This window comes from Lethenteron reissneri, chromosome 41 (genome assembly GCF_015708825.2).
Source record: "Lethenteron reissneri isolate LAM-NWPU_2019-01 chromosome 41, ASM1570882v1, whole genome shotgun sequence".
Classification (NCBI taxonomy): domain Eukaryota; kingdom Metazoa; phylum Chordata; class Hyperoartia; order Petromyzontiformes; family Petromyzontidae; genus Lethenteron; species Lethenteron reissneri.
This window is the reverse complement of record NC_083819.1, coordinates 12865875-12888296: the sequence shown is the minus strand read 5'-3', so window position 1 is coordinate 12888296 and position 22422 is coordinate 12865875.

Here is a 22422-nt window from a genome sequence, read left to right as displayed (position 1 = left end):
CCTTTCTAACCTAGCGTTCCATTGTCTCAACTCCCTACCCACCCCCTTTCTTCTACTGTAACACTGAAAGAACTTCCTGATCCTACACTTTACATGCCCCCACCACTCCACCCTTGTGGGGAAGCACACCTGCAGCGTCCTCCAGTTGGCATACGCTCGCTTGAAATCCTCCACCAACTCCTGCTCCGCCAGCAAGCCTACATTCATCTTCCACACTCCCTTCCCCCTCTCCACCACCCCTGGGATCACAAGCCCCGCCACCACCATTCTATGATCCGAGAGGGGGAAAGGTTCCACCCCCGCGCTGCCCACGTTTACCTTGTCGGAAACGAAGATAAAGTCAATGCGAGACTGTGTTCCCCCACTCTTGTCCGCCCACGTGAAACCTGGCCGCGTGCCGTGCACCCTCCTGAACGTATCCACCATCCCAAAGGTCCCCATCAGCTCCCTCAGTTCCCTGGAAGAGGAATCCAACTTCCTCCTCCCCTTCACCGACACCAGGTCCGCCAGGCCTAACGGGCAATTAAAATCGCCCCCCACGATGACCTGCCTCCTAGTGGCCAGTAGGCCCGCCAGGCTCTCCCACACCTCCTTCCTTTCCATGCACCGTACCGGGGCGTACACGTTTATCAGCTGAAGCTGCACGCCCTGGTAAGTAGCGTCTAGACAGAGAAGCCGACCCGGTATTATTTCCTGGGTCCCTTCTACACTCATTCCCCGTCTTCCTAGGAGGGTGACCACACCTGTGCACCTGCTCTCGTTGCTGCCGGACCAAAAGTACTGTCCCTTCCATCCGTCCAGCAGAGCCTCCGACCCTAGGGTGTAGGGGAGGTGACATTCCTGGAGGAAGATTACATCGCGTCTGGTGAGCTGCAGCCACTGCATGATTGCCCCCCTCCTTCCCTTCCCCTTCATCCCTCTCACATTGACCGATGCTGCGGATATGTCCATGCTGGGGCGTGATTTATCCCGTGTCGGACTCCGGCGCGTGCTCCCTCCTCCTGCCTTTGCCCACCTTCCCCTTAACCGTTTTCCTCCCCTTTGATTTACGGGGCTTTTCCTGGATCAAACGCTCCCCCCCCTCCCCCCACCTCTACCCCGACTCCCCCGAGTCCGGCGCGGATCCTGAAGGGCTCGTGTCTTCCTGGGGGCCAGCTCCTATTAGGACTCTGTCCCGCTTCCTTTTCCTCCCCCCCACTTCCTCCCATGTTTCCTCCGCCTCTTCCTCCATCCGCTGCCCCACCTCGCCCTCCTCACCCGTCACCTCCGACCAGTTCCCCAGCGGCGTTCCCGAGCCCTCCATACCGTCTCCCCTTCCCTCCTCCGCCCCCTCCAGTGATGGTGGTGCTCCCTCCCCCGCCGATCCCCCTCCCTCACCCTCCTCGGGGGGCCGCGGTTTCTCCACCTCCCCTTTCCCTTCCCCTTCACGCTCCCGGCCCGCTTCCCGTCCGGCAGCCTCCGTCGCCTCCTCCACCTGTCCACTCCGCCATGCCCGCGCCCTGTTAGCGTAGGATTCTGGGCAGGTCCTGTACAAATGCCCTCTGCTGCCGCACAGGTTGCAAAGGGCAGGCTCCCCGCACTCCTCCACCGTGTGGTCCAGCGCCCTGCACCTGTAGCAAACGCGCGCCACGCACGCTGCCGCCAGGTGCCCACCCCCCCACACCTCCTGCACAGCTTGGGCTGTCCCTGTTTCCGCCGATGTTCAGAGCACTCGGGACATGCTTCAGTGCCCCCCCCTCCGTCTTCAGACGCACCCTCCACTGCCTGGCCCCCGTCCATATCCCCCGCCGCATCCAGCACCCTCTTGCAGCCCGACAGGACCACACAGTGCTGCCGCAGCCACACCTCCACGTCCTGATCATGCAACGCTTCATTATAAAGGAACACGGTCACGACCTTCGTCTCCAGGTCCGATAGCAACCGCGTCCTCAGACGCCAGCGGCTTCTCCCCCGCCTTCTCCTCGAAGCGGGCAAGGAATTTTTGCAGCAGGATGTTGGTGGTGAAGCTCACATCGAATGCCCTCCCCCCCGGCAGGGCAATCAGGCAGTACAAGTCCTCCACCTCCACCTGCAGTATTCCGAGCACAACCGACCTCACGAAGGTCGTCCTGTCCAGGGTGACCCCCTCTTCCACATCTTCCTTAAATTCGACCCGCACGCAGTTGTGCCTCTTGGCCTGCAACGGGGTCAGGCCCACCCCAGCTTCACCGCGCCACCTCCCCGCTCCCCCGCCGGGCCTCCCCGCACCCACCGGGCCAACCCCCGCCGTCTTCTCCCTCCCCTGCCCCCCTCCCGGCCCCTGGGCCGCGGGCGCTTCTCCTGCCCCTTCCTCCCCCTTCCGATCGGGGGTACTCTCACCCCCCCCTCCCGGCGCTCCCCCTCGTTCTCCTCCCCGCTCCTCCCTCCCCGCACTCTCCAACCCCTCCATCCCCTTCACTCTCTTCCCTTGTTGCGCCTCACCCGACATCACCCCCGCACCAGACGGGCCCGCCCCGCTCCTACGGTCTCTCGCAGCGCCCCGGGCGTCTTCCTCAGGCTGCGCCGTGCACCGCGTCTCCGTCTCCATCTCCACGTGCTCGCTGCAGCTGGGTCACTCCTCCCGCTGCGCCCGTGGCTCACCTACCCTCCGGCAGCAAGGCCACCCCAGACCACCCGGTCTGGGGCCCTCGCACACCCCGGGGTGGCTGGAGAACCCACGGGACACCGACGAGCCGCAGCAGTGTATCAGGGAGAACCGGTTCAGGAACGCGTTCCGCTGGTAATTGCGCCCGGCATCTGCGGGCAATTCGCCAGAATGGTGAGGCTCTGCTGTGTCTCCCGTTCTTATATAGAGCAGCAGCAGGGTGACGTCATCATTAACTCATTAACTCATCAGGTGCAAAGATTCAAGGGGGGGGGGTGATTGTAATTATATACTAGATTAGTAATCAGGCTATTGTTACGATGCGAGTTGTAGATTAGTAATCATTTGGAATGTGTTTTATTGTGATTATGCTACACTAGTAATCAGTTAGTGGTTGTTTCCCTTATAAGGAATTGTAATGTATCTTATTTAATAATACGCTTCCAGGCCGCACTAAGCCTGTAGCTGTCTGAGCGATTAAAGTTATTTCTGTTTCTCTCAATTTCAATCGATTCTCTAATTCGTCTTTGCCAGTAGTAACTAGTTTTACACAACACTTCCACGTTGTCAAAATCAATTGAGTGTCCCTGTTGGCATGCATGTGTAGGGCTGTTATCGAGGGGCTGTTTGTACATAGGATCAAACGGCGAACAAACACAGTGGGCGGAGCTCCGGGAGTACACGGGGGGGGGGTGCCCGCAACGACGTCCGCATCGGGCAGCCTGGGGGTAGGGCTGCCCGGGGTTGTGATCCGGGAGGGGATATAAAAGGGGATGACAGAGAGAGCTCAGGGCTCAGTATTAGAACAAAGGAGGGAAGATTGAAGACCTGGGTAGCTAGAGCCCTGGACTCCCCTGAGACGCCGCCCTTGTCAGGGCCGCGCAGGACTGAGCCAGCGGCGTGGTCCCGTGAACCAGAGTCAGCACTCTGGGACTCCGGGTACCGTAGCCCGACTCACCAGTGTCGGGCCAGACAGCCTCCCCTAGCCCATTAGTGGAGGACTCGGGGTAGGTCAGGGATAGCTAGCGGTGTATCCCCAGTATACGGGTGAGGGGGCCGATACCCCCTCTAGTACTGTCCTGTCGTGACGACTTGTAAAATAAATACACGTGTGCCTCAACCTCGGTGTCAAGCGTCCTCACCGGTACTTCAACTGGAGTCAGAAGTACTACGAACATGGAAACGCGCAATACAGCTCGGGCCAGAGTACCGCAGGAGGAAGACACTGCTGAGATCGTCGAGCCCGAGACGGCTCCACAAGACATGGTGCAGCCGGGGCCTGACGCCTTCTTACCGGGGCATCGGAATGAAGAGGGGCCGCAGCCAGACGCGTTACGGCTGGCTCACGAAAGGCTAGCGGAGCTGCTGTATGCCGCTGCCGCCACGCTGGAGACCATCACGCGATTGGGGGCTGGTGGTCCACCACGGGGCGAGGGGAGCCGACGACCGGGGCGCCTTCCCGCCATTTCAGAAGAGTCGAAATTTGAATTTCCCGCCATCGACGCCGCGGCTGCTCAGGGCGTGGCCAGCTTGAACATCGGCTCCGACATCGGCCTCGCTGGAGCTGCCGCGTCATCACCGGCGGGGGGTGCGTCATCGCAGCTGCGACAGGCGATTCCATCGGCCGTTCGCGCCGAGCCACAGCCGAGTCGTGGTGACAACAACCTGCGGGGTTCTACAACAACCGCTGCGCTACACCAGAGACTGCCCCCGCTTAAGGAGTTTGTCGGCGCGGAGGGAGACTGGGGCGGCTTTCGGCAACGCTTCCTTGCCCACCAAGAAATGGCAAACTGGTCGGACGATGAGGCTCTCTGCGCGCTGCCGGCGCTCCTCGACGGCGACGCGCTCGCCGCCCTCACATCGGCGCCGAGGGAGAAGCGTTCTACGCTACCGATGGCGCTACAGCTGCTGGGCGGGGTCTATGGACCTTCAGCTGAATGCCGACAGCAGTTTTACGATCGCAAGCGGGGTGAAAAGGAGTCGCCCCTGGCATACCGGACGAGCCTCCTGGCGATGGCGAAGACGGCCTTTCCTCGTATGGACGACGACGGCGTGGACGCGATGGTCACGGAAAAAATCCTCCTCCTGGCAGACGACCTCGACATCGCTGTCGTCGCACAGGAGGACGCGGAGATGACTTCTCTCCAGGCTGCGCGGCTCCTCCACGCCAACCTTCTGTCACTGCGGCGGAAAGCCAGCAGGGCATCGGCCGGGCGTGCGGTGGCTGCAGCCACCCTTCCGACGGAAGAGCTCTACGCCGTCGACCACCGACGGCAACAGGCGACAGGAGCACTGTCGGGCCGGGACGGGTCGAGCCGCTTCGACCGTCCATCATCTCCGACGGCGCTCCCGCGTTGTTTCAACTGCGGCGTCCGGGGCCACGTCGCCTCGGGGTGCCGCTCTCCTCGACAGCGCGGGACGACGCCTCGTCAGGACGCCGGCCCTCCTCCTCCCAAGTTCCAGCAACATGATCCGGCAAGTCGCGGCACCACACATGTTTGGCCAAAGCACTCACCTGTCGCACACTCTCGCACCACAACGAACGGGGGGCCGATGTTGCGCTGCGACGGGCCAACACGGATCACTGCGGGGACTCAAATCGAGCCCGGGTAGTGGTCCGTGTTAGCCCATCGCGCGGTGGCCGCGTCGTCGGGGTCGTCGGCCGTGGTCGGACACATTGACGGGGTAGAAGTACGCATCCTAGTCGATACGGGGGCATCGGCGACAATCATTTCGGAGCTAATTTACAATATTCTACCTGTACAGAGCCGTCCTTTACTGCCGGTTAACGTCCCATTCTATGCCGCTAACGGGGGCTCTCTCGGCATCATGGGACAGATTCGAGCGCAAATTTCTATCGGGGACATCAAATTGTCGGGGCCGATTTTTGTTTCCTCCTCGCTGGCGGTTCCGTGCCTGCTGGGGACGGACTTCTTAGGCAAAATGCCGATTCGAATTTTGATCGACCAAGGATGCATTGAGCTTCCGTCGGGGCGACGCATGGCGTTCCTGCCTTCCCCTGCTGCGGCTCGGACGGCGTTCGCAACAGTACCGGCGTTCGTCGTTAAAACAGTTCGTGTGCCGCCGGGAGCTCAAATGTTAGTGCCTCTGAAACTTCGTAGGCCCTTCGCTAAGGGCGTTGGGGATCAGGGTGTTATGCTGGGACCGTCTAGGGCCGGGGTTAATGGACCTCATTTAATTCCGGCCCAGACCGTCGTAAGAGGGGACGAGGACCCTTTCATCGCGGTCCTCAATGTGGGGTCGCAGACAGTAGTGGTTCCTCAAGGGACGGTGCTCGCTCACGCGACGCCGGTGCCCTGCGAGGTACCTGTCGCGAACCACGTTGGCACTGCTTCCCGGACGCACCCGCATTCGGACAGCGATGAAGGGTGGCTCGACGCGCTTTGTGCGGGATCGACGGACCTGTCAAATTCAGAGCGCCAACAGCTTAGATCACTACTGAGGGAATTTTCCGACGTTTTCAGTCGGAATAAATACGATTTGGGTTGTACTCACCTGCTGCGTCACCATATTGACACGGGTGACAGCGCGCCAATTCGCCAAAATCCGTTTCGGTTGAGTCCCGCCGAAAAGGACCATGTCAAATCGGCTGTCGATGACATGTTAGCCGCCGACATCATTTCTCCCTCCACCAGCCCTTGGGGAGCGCCGATTGTCCTGGTTAAAAAGCAGGACGGCTCGTTGCGGTTTTGCGTGGATTTTCGGCGCCTTAATAAAATTTCGGTTGCCGACGCATACCCGCTCCCACGGATGGACGAATCGCTCGACGCCTTGGCGGGAGCGCGATTCTTCTCCACACTAGATTTACTTTCGGGATTCTGGCAGCTTCCTCTTGACGATGATTCAAAGCCTAAAACTGCTTTCCGTACACCGCACGGCCTGTTCCAATTCAACCGGTTGCCGATGGGCTTACACTCAGCGCCGGCAACTTTCCAGCGGTTGATGGAATTGGTTTTGGCTGGATTACAATGGGAGTCGTGCCTGATTTATTTGGATGACGTTATTGTCTTTGGAAAAACTTTTGACGAACATCTCCAGAGGTTGCGGGCGGTTTTCCTAAAGATGCGGGCTGCTAATTTTAAATTCAAGCCCCAAAAATGCCATTTGTTACGCGATTCGGTGCGTTATTTGGGGCACATCGTGGGGCGCTCGGGTATTGCTACCGATCCCGCCAAAACGCAGTGTGTCAGCTCCTGGCCGACTCCCACCTCGGTGGGAGAGGTGAGGAGTTTTATTGGCTTCGCGTCGTATTACCGACGCTTCGTCGCTAATTTTGCGACGATTGCCAAACCCCTACACGCTTTAACATCTAAAGGGGTTCGGTTCCACTGGGGTCGGGATGAGGAAGCTGCTTTCTGCTCCCTTCGGGACGCCCTGGTGAAAGCTCCTCCCTTGATTTACCCAGATTTTTCGACGCTGTTTTTGCTCGACACCGACACGAGCAACACGGGTATTGGAGGTGTGCTTTCCCAGGTGGTTGACGGCGTGGAACGGGTGGTTGCGTACGGCAGTCAGGTGTTGTCTCCAGCGGAGCAAAGATATTGTGTCACCCGTAGGGAACTGTTGGCAATTGTCTATTTCATCCAACAGTATCGCCCATATCTGTACGGTCAGCATTTCACCGTCCGTACAGATCATGCGGCACTGCAGTACGCCCTGAAGGTTCAACAGCCATCGGGACAATTGTCCCGATGGTTGGAGGTCCTCCAGGATTTCGATTTCGAAACCACCTACCGTAAGGGCGTTCGCCACACCAACGCGGACGTTCTGTCGCGCATGCCAACCGCCTCCGAATGTGCATGCCTCCTGGGGTCGGGGCGTTGCAGGCCAGCAGAGGACATGCCGGTTCCAGTCCTGGCGGCCGCCGCCGATGATGAAACATTGCTCCCCGATGATATCGCGGAACAGGGAAGAGATTCCCTGCTTGGGTTGCCCGTTAACGAATGGGGGCGCCTCCAGATGGAGGATACCTCCCTCCTCGCGTTGCGTCGTCGCGCCGGGGAGAGGGGGCGTGGGACAGGTGATGCCGACGCATGGGAAATGCACGCGGGGTTGCTTATGCATTGGGACGGGAAATCCCACCGTCACCGGCTGGTGGTCCCTTCTGGGTTACGGGGTAAGGTGGTGTGGGCTGCTCATGAGCGCCTCCTCCACCTGGGTACCCAAAGACCCTCGCCTTGCTCCAGCTTGACTTTTTTTGGTCGGGCATGACGCGGGATGTCACGGATCTGTTGGCAGCATGCCCTCGGTGTGCGCAGCGCAAACCACCAGCACGGGAGTCGAACCCGCCGTTGCAGTCCATCACAGTCTCCAGGGTGAACGAACTTGTAGCGCTGGATATCCTGGGCCCATTTCCCGCCACCCCTAGGGGCAATAGATATTTGTTAACAGGGGTTGAGTACTTTACGCGCTGGCCTATGGCCTGGCCCCTGGCCAATCAGTCGGCAGCAGCCATCGTGGACGCCTTTGTCCAAGGCTACGTCATGGACAAAGGTGCTCCGGAGCGGCTGCTGACCGACCAGGGTAAAAAATTTTCCGGGAAACTCCTCAAACAGGTCTGTGATCTCCTGGGAACGAAGAAAATTCGTACCTCTCCCTATCACCCGCAAACTGACGGGATGGTCGAGCGTCTGCATCGCACCATAACGTCTATGTTGTCGCACCAGGTTTCGGAGTCACAGACCAATTGGGACTTGCAAATTCAAGGGGTCCTGGCAGCATACAGATTGGCCCCCCATGCTGCGACGGGATTTTCACCCTTCTTTCTCATGTATGGCCGCGAACATGACCCACCTGTTCGGGCACAGCTGCAGATCCCCGCGCCGCTGGGTAAGACTAAATTGGACGAACACGTTAAATTTAACCTTGAAAAACTGACTGAGGCACGGGATGCTGCCATGCTAAATTCCGACAGGCGTCAAAAGGCGAATGAGCGCCTCAGACTGGCACGCGCGCACGTGCTGCAGTGGAAGCCAGGGGACAGGGCATGGCTGCACTGTCCCCAGGTACCACTCGCGACCTCCTCGAAGCTGGTGCGGCCGTGGCGGGGCCCCGTCGAGGTGGTAGAGGTTTTGCGACCTCAATGCGTGCGTATCAAGTGGGGGAAGCGCCGGTGGTTCGTTCACCCCTCTAGGCTGAAACCCTTCGTTGCGGTGCGAGGCCCCACTCCACACACGCGGGGCCAAACATGTGGGGGGTCGACCGACTCGGAGGGTCCGTCTCTGTTGCTCTCGCCTGACGTCTTGCCGGCTGTTCCGCCCCCAGGTACATCAGGAATGACGGGCTCGCGCCCATCAACCCACACGGGGGATGCCGAGGGTCTCGCCACTTCAATCGCGGACTCACCTCGAAAGGGACAGCTGCCATCGGATGGTCCGCCATCTGGGGTTGGCCCATGTGACGGGCCTGCGGCAAGGACGCGCGCAAGAATGCGCAGACTCTTGTAATGCACAGGAAGACGAAAAAAAAACATTAGTTTTTTTGAAAAATTTTCACGTGTTATGGTTACCGGGCGCTGCGTTGGTGGGGTGCTCCTGGCACGTTGTTGTTGTGGCTGTGTGTGTTGTGTGTGTGTTGTGTGTGTCTTGTGTGTGTGTTGTGTGTGTGTTGTGTGTGTGTTGTGTGAGTGTTGTGTGTGCGCTGGGGGTTCCTGGCGAATGTATATACTTTGCTTTTACGGATTTCGTATTTATTCGGGGGGGGGGGGGGGGGCGCGTCGGTTTATTCTCCCTTCGGGGGTATGGTTATTGTTGTTGTTCAATTCGCGTTCTGTTGAAAAAAAAAATGAGGCGCACACGAGGGTCAAGGGGTAAAGGTACCTTTATTGGATTTGTTGCAGCCGGGACGGCTGCGAGCTGTGCAGGGGGGAGTGATGTAGGGCTGTTATCGAGGGGCTGTTTGTACATAGGATCAAACGGCGAACAAACACAGTGGGCGGAGCTCCGGGAGTACATGGGGGGGGGGTGCCCGCAACGACGTCCGCATCGGGCAGCCTGGGGGTAGGGCTGCCCGGGGTTGTGATCCGGGAGGGGAAATAAAAGGGGATGACAGAGAGAGCTCGGGGCTCAGTATTAGAACAAAGGAGGGAAGATTGAAGACCTGGGTAGCTAGAGCCCTGGACTCCCCTGAGACGCCGCCCTTGTCAGGGCCGCGCAGGACCGAGCCAGCGGCGTGGTCCCGTGAACCAGAGTCAGCACTCTGGGACTCCGGGTACCGTAGCCCGACTCACCAGTGTCGGGCCAGACAGCCTCCCCTAGCCCATTAGTGGAGGACTCGGGGTAGGTCAGGGATAGCTAGCGGTGTATCCCCAGTATACGGGTGAGGGGGCCGATACCCCCTCTAGTACTGTCCTGTCGTGACGACTTGTAAAATGAATACACGTGTGCCTCAACCTCGGTGTCAAGCGTCCTCACCGGTACTTCACATGTTCTGCTACTGCCGACAGTTGTGTTTGTGATAGTTTAATATTTCTCTGGTGTTCTTTTAGTCTTACACTAACGTTACGCCCTGTCTGTTCAATATAGCATCTGCCACATACACAATTAATCCGATATACACCTTCTGTTGATAATTTAGGTAATTCGTCTTTAGTGCACGTTACTAGTTGTTGAATTTTGTGTACTGTGCCAAATCTTACTGTAATGTTTTGCTTTTGCAAAACACGGGCTAATTTATCAGTTACTCCTGAGATAAATGGTATTTTTATTGTTTTAATAATCTGATCGCTTTCAGCAGTGTTGCTTTGCGATCGTGATTTGGCTTTTAGTGCTCTGTTAATTTGAGCATTATTGTAGCCATTCTGTCTTAGTGCTTCTTTAACATGTTTAATCTCTCTCACTAGACTTTCACCATCTGACACTGTTTTAGCCCGATGTATGAGCGTCTTGATAAGAGAGGAATTCTGAGCTGGGTGATGATGCGAATCTGCATTCAGATAGGCATCAGTGTGCGTTTGCTTTCTGTAAACGCTGTGTGTTATTTTACCATTTAGGCCATGCCCAAGTAAAATATCCAGGAACGGGAGTGTGTTATTCACCTCCATTTCCATGGTGAACTGAATGGCCGGGTTTTGTGCATTGAGATGATTTAGAAAATCGTTAAGTGTATCTTTACCATGTGGCCAGACAACCAAAGTGTCATCCACATATCTAAACCAAAAGGATGGTTTTAGTGTGCTCGAGGCAAGTGCTCTGGTTTCAAAGTTTTCCATGTACAAATTTGCTATAGCAGGAGATAAAGGAGAGCCCATTGCTGCTCCCTCCCTTTGTTTAAAGAATTCGCCTCTCCATAAGAAGTAAGTGTTATTTAAACAATGGTCTGCGAGTTTCGGAATATCTTTTGGTAAACCTGTATTCTTTACCAGTGTATCAAAAGATATTCCGAAACTCGCAGACCATTGTTTAAATAACACTTCCTTCTTATGGAGAGGCGAATTCTTTAAACCAGGGGTCCTCAAACTTTTTAAACAGGGGGCCAGTTCACTGTCCCTCAGACCGTTTGAGGGCCGGACTACAGTTAAAAAAAACTATGAACAAATTTCTATGCACACTGCATATATCTTATTTTGAAGTGAAGAAACAAACGGGAACAAATACAATATTTAAAATGAAGAACAAGTAAAGTTAAATCAACAAACTTGCCAGTATTTCAATGGGAATTATGGGCCTGCTTTTGGCTAATGAGATGGTCAATGTCCGGTTCCATATTTGTCACTGCTAGTCGTAACAAGTGATGCAAGTGTGCATCCGTTAGTCTAGATCTGGTTGGAGATTTCCAATGTTTCATTCTGGAAAAAGTCTGTTCACAGACATAAGTGCTGCCAAAGATGGTTGCCATTTTGAGTGCATGGTTCCTGAGATGAGGATATGTCTCAGAGGGGAGAGATGCATAGAAATTATGAAGGCTGCTTGACTTGATGTATTTTTCAGTTTTAATATTTTATCTTTTCTCACTTCTCCGACCAAACAATCATATTTATCTTTATGTTGAGTTTCATAGTGTCGACGTAAATTGTATTCTTTGAACACAGACACTATATTCTGGCATATCAGACACACAGCTCTTTCCTTGTACTGCATGAAAAAGTAATCATAAGTCCACTGTTCTTTGAATATCCTACACTCCGAGTCAATTTTTCTCTTTCAATATATATACAGCGCTACAAAAACAATATACCAGCAATAACTTTGCCCACACAGAGACATACAAACTGCACTGCCCATCAATGCAGTCTGATTGGGGGAACTCCGCTTTTACCCCAGGCTCACACTGGTGTGGGTGCCATTAAAAAGTTAATTACACCTGCAGTTTTGTTCACAGATCGCAGTGCGATCTGCGAACTCACGTACGAATCTGATCGCATGGGGAGAAGACCCATGCGATCCGATTCCACTGCAGGAAAAAAGAAGGCACATGTGCCTTTTTTCTTCCGAATCTAATGCAAGTTCAGCCATACAAGCATATGGCTGAACTCGCACTGCTCAGATATCGCAACAGTATGAACCGGGGCTTACACAACATACAACATATAACCTCCAACAACTGAATAGCAATCAGAATATAAATGCACTTACTGTCATTTAAATTGGGTTTCCTACTCCTCGGCTGTCTGTCACTGACCAGCACGGGAAAACAGCAGGCAGCGCCTCCAGAGATCAGAGATCACTCTGTTATTACCCCTCTATCATTTACTCAGCGGTGCGTGTGCTGGGGATCTACATCCCCAGCACACAGGAATATCACTGGGAGTGGAGCCGAGGGGCAAGTGAGGGAGCTGAGGGAGGGAGAGCCAGTCAAGCACAGCCAGGGGAGGGCTGGCAGCCTTAGGCCTGGGGGGCAAGTCCAGTCAATTAGCCCATTGAACCATTCACCAGCGCAGCCCAATGAGTGCCCACCGTCGCAGCTCAATCAGTGCTCACCAGCTCAGCCAAATCAGTGCTCGCCACCGCAGCCCAATCAGTGCCCACCACCGCAGCCCAATGAGTGCTCACCAGCGCAGCCCAATTAGTGCTCACCAGCGCAGCCCAATTAGTGCTCACAAGCTGCAGCCCAATTAGTGACCATGGGCCGGATAAATGTCCTCGGCGGGCCGCATGTGGCCCGCGGGCCGTAGTTTGAGGACCCCTGCTTTAAACAAAGGGAGGGAGCAGCAATGGGCTCTCCTTTATCTCCTGCTATAGCAAATTTGTACATGGAAAACTTTGAAACCAGAGCACTTGCCTCGAGCACATTAAAACCATCCTTTTGGTTTAGATATGTGGATGACACTTGATGAGTTAATGATGACGTCACCCTGCTGCTGCTCTATATAAGAACGGGAGACACAGCAGAGCCTCACCATTCTGGCAAATGGCCCGCAGATGCTGCATGCAATCACCAGCGAAACGCGTTCCTGAACCGGTTCTCCCTGATACACTGCTGCGGCTCGTCGGTGTCCCGTGGGTTTTCCAGCCACCCCGGGGTGTGCGAGGGCCCCAGACTGGGTGGTCTGGGGTGGCCTTGCTGCCGGAGGGTGGGTGAGCCACGGGCGCAGTGGGAGGAGTGACCCAGCTGCAGCGAGCACGTGGAGATGGAGACGGAGACGCGGCGCACGGCGCAGCCTGAGGAAGACGCCCGGGGCGCTGCGAGAGACCGTAGGAGCGGGGCGGGCCCGTCTGGTGCGGGGGTGATGTCGGGTGAGGCGCAACAAGGGAAGAGAGTGGGGGGGGTGGAGGGGTTGGAGAGCGCGGGGAGGGAGGAGCGGGGAGGAGAACGAGGGGGAGCGCCGGGAGGAGGGGGTGGGAGTACCCCCGATCGGAAGGGGGAGGAAGGAGCAGGAGAGGCGCCCGCAGCCCAGGGGCCGGGAGGGGGGCAGTGGAGGGAGAAGACGGTGGGGGTTGGCCCGGTGGGTGCGGGGAGGCCCGGCGGGGGAGCGGGGAGGTGGCGCGGTGGAGCTGGGGCGGGCCTGACCCCGTCGCAGGCCAAGAGGCACAACTGCGTGCGGGTCGAGTTTAAGGAAGATGTGGCCAAGGGGGTCACCCTGGACAGGACGACCTTCGTGAGGTCGGTTGTGCTGGGAATGCTGCAGGTGGAGGTGGAGGACTTGTACTGCCTGATTGCCCTGCCGGGGGGGAGGGCATTCGATGCGAGCTTCACCACCAACATCCTGCTGCAAAAATTCCTTGCCCGTTTCGAGGAGAAGGCGGGGGAGAAGCCGCTGGCGTCTATGAGGACGCGGTTGCTATCGGACCTGGAGACGAAGGTCGTGACCGTGTTCCTTTATAATGAAGCGTTGCATGATCAGGACGTGGAGGTGTGGCTGCGGCAGCACTGTGTGGTCCTGTCGGGCTGCAAGAGGGTGCTGGATGCGGCGGGGATATGGACGGGGGCCAGGCAGTGGAGGGTGCGTCTGAAGACGGAGGGGGGGGCACTGAAGCATGTCCCGAGTGTTCTGAACATCGGCGGAAACAGGGGCTACGTGGTGTACGCGGGACAGCCCAAGCTGTGCAGGAGGTGTGGGGGGGGGGGGGGGGCACCTGGCGGCAGCGTGCGTGGCGCGCGTTTGCTACAGGTGCAGGGCGCTGGACCACACGGTGGAGGAGTGCGGGGAGCCTGCCCTTTGCAACCTGTGCGGCAGCAGAGGGCATTTGTACAGGACCTGCCCAGAATCCTACGCTAACAGGGCGCGGGCATGGCGGAGTGGACAGGTGGAGGAGGCGACGGAGGCTGCCGGACGGGAAGCGGGCCGGGAGCGTGAAGGGGAAGGGAAAGGGGAGGTGGAGGAACCGCGGCCCCCTGAGGAGGGTGAGGGAGGGGGATCGGCGGGGGAGGGAGCACCACCATCACTGGAGGGGGCGGAGGAGGGAAGGGGAGACGGTATGGAGGGCTCGGGAACGCCGCTGGGGAACTGGTCGGAGGTGACGGGTGAGGAGGGCGAGGTGGGGCAGCGGGTGGAGGAAGAGGCGGAGGAAGCATGGGAGGAAGTGGGGGGGGAGGAAAAGGAACCGGGACAGAGTCCTGATAGGAGCTGGCCCCCAGGAAGACACGAGCCCTTCAGGATCCGCGCCGGACTCGGGGGAGTCGGGGTGGGGGGAAGGGGGGGAACGTTTGATCCAGGGAAAGCCCCGTAAATCAAAGGGGAGGAAAACGGTTAAGGGGAAGGCGGGCAAAGGCAGGAAGGGGGAGCGCGCGCCGGAGTCCGACACGGGATAAATCACGCCCCGGCATGGACATATCCGCAGCATCGGTCAATGTGAGAGGGATGAAGGGGAAGGGAAGGAGGGGGGCAATCATGCAGTGGTTGCAGCTCACCAGACGCGATGTAATCTTCCTCCAGGAATGTCACCTCCCCTACACCCTAGGGTCGGAGGCTCTGCTGGACGGATGGAAGGGACAGTACTTTTGGTCCGGCAGCAACGAGAGCAGGTGCACAGGTGTGGTCACCCTCCTAAGAAGACGGGGAATGAGTGTAGAAGGGACCCAGGAAATAATACCGGGTCGGCTTCTCTGTCTAGACGCTACTTACCAGGGCGTGCAGCTTCGGCTGATAAACGTGTACGCCCCGGTACGGTGCATGGAAAGGAAGGAGGTGTGGGAGAGCCTGGCGGGCCTATTGGCCACCAGGAGGCAGGTCATCGTGGGGGGCGATTTTAATTGCCCCTTAGGCCTGGCGGACCTGGTGTCGGTGAAGGGGAGGAGGAAGTTAGATTCCTCTTCCAGGGAACTGAGGGAGCTGATGGGGACCTTTGGGATGGTGGATACGTTCAGGAGGGTGCACGGCACGCGACCAGAGTTCACGTGGGCGGACAAGAGTGGGGGAGCACAGTCACGCATTGACTTTATCTTCGTTTCCGACAAGGTAAACGTGGGCAGCGCGGGGGTGGAACCTTTCCCCCTCTCGGATCATAGAATGGTGGTGGCGGGGCTTGTGATCCCAGGGGGGGTGGAGAGGGGGAAAGGCGTGTGGAATATGAATGTGGGCTTGCTGGCGGAGCAGGAGTTGGTGGAGGATTTCAAGCGAGCGTATGCCAGCTGGAGGACGCTGCAGGTGTGCTTCCCCACGAGGGTGGAGTGGTGGGGGCATGTAAAGTGTAGGATCAGAACGTTCTTTCAGTGTTACAGTAGAAGAAAGGGGGTGGGTAGGGATTTGAGACAATGGAATGCTAGGTTAGAAAGGTTGTATGGGCTGCTAGAGCTAGGGTTCCCGGTGGAAGAAAGGATAGCTGAGATGAAGGGGAGGGTAGCCTCAGTCCTGGAAAAGAGGGCTAGGCAATTAGTGTATAGGGCGAGGGTCAGGGCAACAGAGGATAGGGAGCAGTGTACACGATTTTTCCTTAAGGCGGGTAGGGAGGGAGACAATGAAATGAGGGAGCTGGTTAGTCCTACTAGGGGTAGACAGGTGACGACGGAAGGGATGATTAGTGTAGCGGAGGACTTTTATGGGGAGTTGTATGAAGGGAAAGGGATAGATGGGGGGCGGCGGGAGGAGCTGCTGGGAGCATTGGAGAAGAGGGTTGAGAACCCGGAGGCGCTAGGGGAGAGGATACAATGGGAGGAAGTGGAAGGGGCGGTGAAGGGGCTGAACAAGAACAGGACCCCAGGCCCGGACGGGATCCCGGCGGACCTTTACATAAAATTCTGGGAACTCCTGAAGGAGGATGTTGTGCAAATTTGTAGGGAAACGTTGGAGGAGGGGCAGGTACCGGACGACATGCAGGAGGGCCTGGTGACACTGATTTATAAAGGGAAGGGGGAGCGTAGGGACCTGGGAAGTTGGAGGCCAATAACCCTCCTGAACGCGGACTATAAGATCGTGGCAAGGGTGGTGGGGCCGGACCAGACGTGTGCGGTCCCGGGGAGGAGGATCACGGACACTTTGGTGGTCTTGAAGGAGGCGATTGAAGGCGAGAGAGAGAGGGGGTGCCCGTTGGGGATCCTAAGTCTGGACCTGGACAAGGCCTTCGACCGCCTCTCTCATGAATTCATGCTGGCGGTGATGGAGAGGATGGGGGTGTGCGGGCCCCTGGTGGAGTGGGTGAAGCGACTCTATGGGGGGCTCAGGGCCAGGCTCCCGATAAATGGGGAATGCTCCGGCATCATCCCAGTGGGATCGGGGGTGCGGCAGGGATGCCCGATGTCCCCAGTGCTATTTGTCATGTGCATGGAGCCGCTGGCGCAGATGATAAGGAATGACCAGAGGATTGGGGGGGTGGTAATACCGGGGAGCAAGGAGCAGGGAAAGGTGACCCTGTACATGGACGACGTGGCCGTGCTATGCAGGGACGTGGCATCGGTATGGAGGGCAATGGAGGGGATGGGGAGGTTCTGCGCGGCCTCCGGATTGAAGGTCAGTGTGGGGAAAAGTCAGCTTATGGTTTTTGGAGACCCGAGGCTTTTCGAGGGTCGGTCACCGGAGCTGAGTCTACAAACAGAGGGGATAAAGATACTGGGGGTGTTTTTCTGTGGGGATAGGATGGGGGAAGGTAACTGGGAGAAGGGGGTGAGGAAGGCAAAGGGCTGCCTGGGTAAGTGGGCTGGGAGGCGGCTCACGATGGCCGGTAGAATTATGGTGGTTAAAACAGAAATATTACCACCCCTAAACTACTTGGCGCAGGTATTCCCGCCAGGTGGGAGGGAGGTTAAGGCCTTGACCACGGCGATTTTCAGGTTTATCTGGGGGGGAGGGATGGAGAGGGTGAGGAGGGATGTGTCTGCAGGTCCAGAATGGGGGGAGGGGTGCCCCAAATGTGGGGTATATCCTGCAATCGACCTTTGTCTGCAATGCGCTGCGGCTGTTCTTCTCTGCGGAGCCGCGGGGCAAGGCAGCGTGGTATATGAGGTACCGACTGACGTGGCGGTTGCGGGGGCTCGGGATGACTGAGGCAGGAAGGAGCACCCCTATGGACTGGCCGGGGGACGGGGTTAGCGACGTGGTGGGGAGCTACGTCGGGCAGCACGGCCTGAGCCGGTGGGGGGGTCGGTGAGCCCCTAGGGAGGTGCGGGCTGCGGCGGAGAAGGAGGAGGCCTGTGACGAGGTGGCCGGTGCGAGGAGGGAGACGCACGGGAAGATTTGGAGGAATGTGGCGTCGGCAGTGCTCACGAAGGAGCAGCGGGTCCTGTCATGGCTGGCTGTCCGAGACAGGTTGGAGACGCGGGGTTACTTGTACAGCCGCCAAATGGCGCATACCCCCAAGTGCCCGAGGGGCTGCAACGCGGATGAAACTGCGGCGCATGTGATGGTGGCGTGCCCTTTCGCCCAGGAAGTCTGGAGGAGGAGTAAGCCGTTGCTGGCCCGTTTCGCTCTATCAAGGGTGACGGCACGGGACGTCATGTGGGGAGAGCTGCGGGGGGTGGGGAGGGAGGACAGGGACCGGGTGTGGGCTGTAATAGGAGCGACGAAAGAGGCGCTGTGGAAAGCGCGAAAGAAGGGGCTGGAGGGGTCCCTGACGTCCCCGTTGGAGACTGTTGGAAAGGGTGGTAGAGATGGACCAAGGGAAAATGGGGCGCGAGGCCGCAAGGGAACGATGGAAGTGGCCGCTGCCCAGGGTGGGCTAGGGCGGGGGGGGGGGGGGAGGTCCTCGCCAGCATCCGGGGGTGAAGGTGTGCATGGCTGGAAGGGGAGGCTTCCTCTCCGATGCTGTGGCACGGATGATCCCGGCCCAGAGGATGGGTCGGTGACTGAGCGGGACCTTAAGGGCGCGAGTGAGGGGGCGCCCCCTCGGGTATCGGTTTGTTTTTCGGTTTGTTGTCACCGCCGAGATACTGAATAAAATTTTAAAAACCGCAATTACCAGCGAAACGTCGTACTCAAATTGTAAACGTTGTGGCTTCAACACACCGGTGGGCTAAAGCAGTGAACTATTTGTCTTTGTCAACGTGACACATTTTTACTGATTGGCCGTGTCGGGTGGTGGAGGGTTACGACACATTTATAAATAACGCGATCTAAACCCAAAAACGTTGATTATGAATAACATTGGTCGCGAAAGCCTACGTGTTAAACTATTTTATTTTTATTTTTTAACTTTTATTATTTTTTACCTACGTGACTTTACCGAAATAACCAAAGAGTACCATCTGAATCTTTGCAGCGCTTCCAGACTCTCGCGGCTCACTGTCTCTTTAGCCATTGGTTCCTCTAGGATTCCACTGTCAGCGCCACGGTGGCAAGATATTAACTACCTTGCTTCGGATGCAGGAAGTCGTGGGTTTGATCCCGACCATGAAGCCTGCTGTATATTTGGAATTTGTGTGTTCCCTCTCCTTGTAGTCACGTGTAATTTTATCCGGGTCCTCCGGTTTTTCCCTCCACATTTATAATCCACATGCGAGTATTTGGCTGCTATAGATTTCCACATGATAAGCCACATAAATTGGGCATTTGTGGCCAGGTCACATCTGAAAACAGTTATATCTCAATTAACTTTACCGAGTAAAATACGAATCGTTCCTAGTTTAGTTGATTTGCCCACTTATGATCCTGGCATCCTCGAGACGAGGTCTCCTCCCTCGCTTTCACAGCTGTCCCCCGATCGGACAATGGCATTTGAATGCTGGGCGTTTAAGAATACTGCTCATCCTGCATAGGCTGTGGGGGCCTCCTTAACACAGCAAGCGCCACACGATGCCAGCCGCACATCAGCCTCTCATACGCAGAGGCATCGACACCCCCATTATTATCTTCATCGCTGTTACCAACATGTCACCTTCATAATTTTGCAGTGTGCTAATTCACAGGCACGAGTAGGAGGTACTCCCTTTTATTCTGGCCTTCACAGCCTTAGGAGATAACTATATACCGGGTCGGGACAGCCAACATGCTGCCAGATTCACAGCTTGCAGAGGGCGAAGATCACGACGACGACGGCGGCACGACAAGTTCCATTCCAGATCCCGGCCGCCCCGACTGTGTTCAGGATATAATGAGCTCGCCCCATATCCTTAACAGCATGGCCAGGCTCCGCCCTCAGCCCCGCACCCCTCTGGATCCCCCAGAGCAGGGGTCCCCAACCCCCGGGCCGCGGACCGGTACCGATCCGTGGCCTGTTAGGAACTGGGCCGCACAGCAGGAGGTGAGCGGTGAGTCTGCGCATGGCCCGCCCATGATTTTATTTACCACTTCCGTCCGTGCCTCTTTCCCGCACTGCGCACTTGTCTCAGTCAGTTTTGGTAAGCCCACAAGCTAACCCTAGCCAAAATGAGTAAAAAACAAACGTCGCTGGAGAGCTTCTTTGAAAAGGGGAAAAGACCCAATGATGACCCCCCCCCCTTCCGTGAAAAAATTGTCTTCCACGAAACCTTAAGTCTTAAAAGTCTTAAAGTCACTTTATTGTCAAGTGTGTTAACATGCATGACATACAACACAGATTAAATTACAGTCCTCTCTCTTGGTCCCACGGTGCAACCAAGCAATTAAAAAATTAATCACAATTAACAGACATAAATAAACAATAAACAATCGGCGATCAACACAAGATAAATAATAAAATAAACAACAGTCAAGAATTTTTAAAATGTAAAATATTATTTAAATAAAGTATTTAAAGAAATAAGATATTTAAACCAGTGTGGTAGTGCGATGTAGTGCAATGTGCAGTCCAGAGATCAGGATGTACGAGTGAATGTGTGTGTGGGGGATGGGGTCAGGGGGCAAAGGGGGGTGGGCGGGCAGAGGGGGGGAGTGATGGTAGAGCAGGGAGGGAGTTGAGTCTCCTGACAGCCTGGTGAAAGAAACTGTCTTTGAGCCTGCTGGTCCTGGCTGGAAGACTCCGCAGTCTCCTCCCTGACGGCAGCAGACTGAAGAGGCTGTGAGATGGGTGGGTGGGATCACCTGCAATCTTGATTGCTTTGCTGGTGATGCGGGTGTTATAAATGTCCAGAAGAGGGGGGAGAGAGACACCAATGATCCTCTCAGCTGCTCTCACTATGCGCTGCAGAGTCTTGCGGCAGGACACAGTGCAGGTGCCGTACCACACGGTGATGCAGCTCGTCAAGATGCTCTCAACGGTGCCTCTGTAGAAGGTGTGCATGATGGGGGGCGGGGCTCCTGCTCTTCTCAGTTTGCGGAGAAAATACAGGCGCTGTTGGGCTTTTTTGGCCAGTGATGCAGTGTTGTGACTCCACGACAGGTCTTCAGAGATGTGCACACCCAGGAACTTGGTGCATCTCACCCTCTCCACTGCAGCACCGTTGATGGTTAGCGGAGTATGCTGGGTGTGCACTCTCCTGAAGTCCACGACAATCTCCTTCGTCTTCTCAACATTCAGGTGGAGATTGTTGTCCTTGCACCACGTGGCCAGCCTGCTCCCTGGTGCCAAAAAGGTTGGGGACCGATGCCCCAGAGGGCTCCGTGCCTTGCCCACAAGTGCAACTGGTAAAACGGGCTGTTACCCCTAATTCTACAGAGTGTTTTAAAACGATGGACCCTATTTGAAATCGCTACATCTATACAACCACGAACTGCCCATGAACTCTTACCACTTGGAAGGGCAGAGCAAAGAGTTTCAAATGATTACCGCTAGATGCCTCTCCCAGTGCACAAACAGCCCCTAGCCCAGACATGGAAAAAGTACGTCCCGTTGGGCTTTTTAATCCGGCCCGCCGAACTTGTCCAAATATTATTATTAAATGAAATTTTACCTTCCGCCTATAATGCCCCCATTTCGCCATTAGATGGCACACTTTGACCGGGAGTGTGGTGTATAGGGCTCGAAAGGGCGCATGATCTCGCAATGCATTGTGGGCCGTCAGCGCCATTTTCAGGGTTTGTTTACATTGCTGAGTTAGATGCGGTGCTCCCTTCACTTTTTCGCTTTGCCCTGTGAGCCTTTCTGTAAAATGAGCGGATCAAGGAAACGAAAAGTGGACAATGAGTGCCGAGTGTTTAACACGGAGTGGACAACAAAATACCTTTTCACTGAAGTCCAATCGAAGGCTGTATGCCTGATATGCCGAGAAACTGTCGCAGTTTTCAAGGAGTACAAGATCAGCCGTCACTTTGCTACGAAGCATGTTGGGCTGCTGAAAATAATCCAGGATAAAGTGAAAGAGGAAAAAACCTGTCCAGGATCTTATTTTCCTTCACTGCATCATCCTTCAGGAATCCCTGTGTAAGTCTGTATTGCAGCTTAATCATGTCGTGAATCCAGTCGTAAAACTTGTGAACTTTATACGAACAAGGGGACTTCAGCACCGTCAGTTTATTACGTTCCTGGAGGAAACTGATGCGGATCATCAGGACTTGCTGTACCACTCTCGTATCCGCTGGTTAAGTTTAGGGAAAGTGTTACAACAAGTGTGGGAGTTTAAAGAGGACATCATCGCATTTTTGTAATTGATGGGGAAATCTGACGAATTCCCGGAGCTAAGCGACAAGAACTGGCTTAGTGACTTTGCGTTTGCTGTGGACATATTTTCACACATGAATGAGCTGAATGTGAAACTACTGGGGAAAGATCAGTTTGTTCACGACATGTACAAACATGTGAAAGCCTTCAAATCCAAGTTCACTTTGTTCTCTGGACAAATTGTGAACAAATCTTTCGCTCATTTCCCCACACTTGCCATGCAGGAAGAGGCACCGCAAAACGCAAAAAATACAGAAAATTACTTGAGGACCTGCACGGAGAATTCTGCCGTAGGTTCTCTGATTTCGAAAACATTGAACAGTCACTTCAGCTGGTGTCCTGTCCCCTGTCACAAGACCTTGAAACAGCACCACAGGAGCTGCAGTTGGAACTGATAGATCTTTAGTCTGACTCCATCCTAAAGGAGAAGTTCAACTCTGTTAAACTGAATGACTT